Raw genomic sequence first — 3,779 nt, 5'->3', positions numbered from 1 at the left:
GAATGTGAAGTGTTGTTTCATATTTTAAAATTATAATCTAGCTAGTAGCTTATAAGGGTTTTGGACTACTCTTTCTATTGTCAATTGATTTTGAATAGATGTCTAGATTCCTTCATGGTATCAGAGCTAATTCACCAACATGGGTTAGGCCAAATGGCCACACTTGCTTCATGTCATCCAGTATGATTGAGTATGAGTTGTCCACGTGTTTAGCTTAATTGAGTGACATCACACGTGCGGGGACATATGAGAATGTGAAGTATTGTCCCACATTGAAAAAGTTTAACCTTGCATAGTAGCTTATAAAGGTATTGAGCTACTCCTCTAATTGTCAATTAATTTTGGAATTGATACCCTAGATTCTTTCATGGTTAGATTTGAAAATTTGAAATAAGCAACAACTTTTCTCCTCTTCTTTTGGTTAATCATATAATTGTACAATTATTTTTTAAGAAAGTAGATTAGAAAAGTTAAATTACATGCATGTGTAAGAACACTACAAAAAAAATAGTCTTTCCCGACTAAAGTTTTGCCAACAAAATGTAATTTTGTCGGCCAAAATTATTTTGCCCGACCAAATTTAAATTTGGTTGGGAAAAAATCCAAAACTGACCATATGATCATGCCTTTTTTGGCCGACAAATAGATAGTCGTCCAAAACTATTTTGATCGACAAATATTAATTTGGGTTAAATACAAAAATGATCCACAAATTTTACAGTGAATCTCAATTTAGTCCATTAACTATAAAAGTGTTAGTTTGGTCCACGAACTTTTCAAGTTGTATCAAACCAGTACAAGCGTTAACTTTTATCAAAAATTTAACAAAAAGTGATCATGTGCACAACAAGTGACCACATTTTCAGAGGTATTTCAGTCCGTTCATCACATTTTCATGTGACCAATTCCGTTAATTTTTGGATGAAAAGTTAGCGTTTGTACTATTTTGGTACAAATTGAAAAGTTTGTGGACCAAATTAACACTTTTTATAATTAGTGGACCAAATTAAGATTTACTGTAAAGTTCGTAGACCATTTTTGTATTTAACCCTATTAATTTTGTTGGCATAGTTGACTAAAACAATGAGGCGGGATCGATTCTCGCTTTGCTGAAACGTGGTGTGCATATATTTTAAAGGAAAATATTTGGGTCACCCCTTCCCCCAAAATAACAATTTCGGTAATTTCGGCGCATGATCAGAACCGTTCATTTTTTAGATCACCTATTATAGATTATCTCTGCAAAAAATTCAAATCAATCAGAAATCGTTTGATTATATAACTATTGTCAATTAAGTAGAAAAAATTGATGGTTTTCAATTAAAGAGTAATTTTTTGACCAAACCGTTGATTTTTTCTATTTAATCAACAACAGTTATATAATCAAACGATTTTCGATTGAGTTGATTTTTTGCAGAAATGATCTATAATAGGTGATCTAAAAAGTGAACAGTGATCATGCGGTGACATTACCAAAATTATTATTTTGGGGGGAGGGGTGACCTAAGTTGTGTCCTATTTTAAATTAAAGCACACTTGATTTTTACTTTTATGTTTTTATTTCTTTACTTTTTCACACCCTCCCTCTCAAAGACTCAAACTCTCTCGATGTGTCCCTCCCTCTCTCCCTCTCCCTCGCCGTCGCCGTCGCCCTCTCACCTCGTCGTCGTCATCGCAGTCTCCCCCTTATCTTTCTTGGTCTAGATCGTCCTCATCCTCTGCTCCCTCGTCTTGACCTCTCCAAAACCCAAAATCCACGGGCTAAGCTACCTCTATGCCTCCCGATTTTCCTCTCCTCCATGGAAAACCCTAAGAATCTAAGATCCCCTGGAAACCCTAACACCCAAATGTATAAAAAGGTTTTTTTTTAGCATTTTTTATTTTTGTTTAATGCCTGAATGTCCGGTTTCTGGTGAATATTTTTTTTTTTTTTTCTGAAAACGTTTTTTCATGTTGCAGGTTAATTTCTTTTTTTCAATCTCTAATCTTTATTTTTATAAGTCTTTGATGTACAGGTTAGTGATTTTCTGCTTTCTTCTCTTTCCATAATTGGTTGATTTAGTGACAGTGTTCTATATGCGTTTGGGTTGATTTGCAGATTAATTGTTTTTTTTATTTATTAAAGTGTTGGCTAAAGTTGTGAATCTGTTAAGTGGTTAGTTCCAGGTTTTTTGGGTCTTTGCTCTCTCTCCCTTTCTGCTTGGTATGCCTCTCTCTCTCTCTCTGTTTGGGTTTGGGGGGGTGTTGATGTGAAGGGTGGGTTTGGGTTACTGTGAATAAATTTATACCTACTGGATTTCTATGAATTAGTGTATGACAGGCCTTTGGATTAATTTGAGCTTTTACCTTTACTTCTTTTTCTTCTTTCTTAATTTATGATCTCTGCATAGCTGTACAATCAAATGAACCATGAGATAAACTTTCTATCTCATATAATTGCTATAACATTTTCTTACTCATTAGGCAGACTCGGATTGCAAACCTTGAGAAAATCACTGCTGCAAATACATCTGTAATGTGTCTTAAGTCATTTATAAATTAATCAGTTACAAAAATTTGATGATAAAGCCATAATGCTTATTCTTGTTTCCAAGTTTGCCTCTGTCTTTAAAATTTTATCCATGCATCTTCAATGAGTGTCAATATTTTTATTTTTTGGTCAAAAATGAGTGTCTGTATGTTGTATTTATTTTTTGGTTTTTTTTTTTTTGTATGTTATCTGATAAGGCGTGAGATGTGGGGGATATGCAGCCATTGTGAAGCGAAATTCTAGAGTGTCAAGTAAGTTATTTTTCCTTCTTTCTGAAATTTTCTTGTCATTTGCTGAACTAATTGGAAATTGCCTTTCTAGTATAAACATTGAATTATATATATTAGCCCCTCTCCTTAGTGTCTCACTTTTCATCGCTCAAAGATCAGGTTCTATTTGAAATTTAATGGGATACTCTTGTGGCTTACTCATGTTTGGAATTTACAAAAGGACTGTATTAGTCTGGGGTCTTGATTTTTTCTTAATGTTTCTAAATGGTTAAGTAACTTTTCAGAAGTTCAAGAAATTGGTATGCCAAAGTTGTAGATGAGCTTTATTGTTCATATATTTTCTTTGTTGTGCTGTAATCAATTCTTTAATTTCTTGGATGCTTCAAATGGATGTTCTAATTCTTGGGTCTTCTAAATTCATGGCTTTCCTTTCATTTTCTTTGTGGCAGGAGGTATATTAACATAAATTGGAGGACAAACTGACTTAGGAATTTTGGATTCAGCTAGGAATGTGTTTCAAGTCATGTGTTGATGAGATGCAAAGGGATGAGGCAGAGGAATTGGATAATTCCAACTTCAGCAAGGTACTGGAGCATCCCAACTTCTTGGATATAGTTTGAAGGTTATGATCCTCTTGAAGGAGGCCTACTTGATTGAGGTGCTGGAAAATATAGTGTATACACTTTTTGTGTACTTAGTACTGTAGGTTTGTATATACAATTATATTTAAATACATATTTGTATTTTGATGATTTTATATATATATATATATATGGAGTCACTGCTCTTCATTTTTTCATGATTTTTGGTTATTAACTTGTAGTATATCTAATATCTATCATTCTAAAAATTTAATAATAGAAGTCCAAAACAACAATTCTAAAACAAAACAAAGTATAAAACTATAATCTGCCAACAAATGGCTGCAGGCCAAAAATTTTAATTCTTTAGCGATGAAAGATTTTGTCTAAAAAAAGCACCTTTCCTGACCAAATGTTTTGTCGGGAAAAGTTTAGACC

General features: G+C 33.3%; 1 long non-coding RNA gene across 3 annotated transcripts; it reads left to right on the top strand.

Annotated features, from left to right (window-relative positions):
* Positions 1 to 1,574: 1,574 nt before the first annotated feature.
* LOC147284201 (uncharacterized) lies at positions 1,575 to 3,559 on the top strand. Of its 3 annotated transcripts, none has more exons than XR_015122394.1 (5): positions 1,575 to 1,849; positions 1,960 to 2,015; positions 2,167 to 2,203; positions 2,728 to 2,781; positions 3,210 to 3,559. It is a non-coding gene; the product is annotated as an uncharacterized LOC147284201 (long non-coding RNA). The 3 variants fall into 3 exon arrangements; XR_015122396.1 differs by having other exon boundaries at positions 1,575 to 1,859; XR_015122395.1 differs by having other exon boundaries at positions 1,575 to 1,859; positions 1,960 to 2,203.
* The last annotated feature ends 220 nt before the right edge of the window (positions 3,560 to 3,779 follow it).

This window comes from Dryas octopetala, chromosome 5, assembly GCF_963921425.1.
Source record: "Dryas octopetala chromosome 5, drDryOcto1.1, whole genome shotgun sequence".
NCBI lineage: Eukaryota > Viridiplantae > Streptophyta > Magnoliopsida > Rosales > Rosaceae > Dryas > Dryas octopetala.
This window is presented reverse-complemented; position numbering and strand designations above follow the sequence as displayed.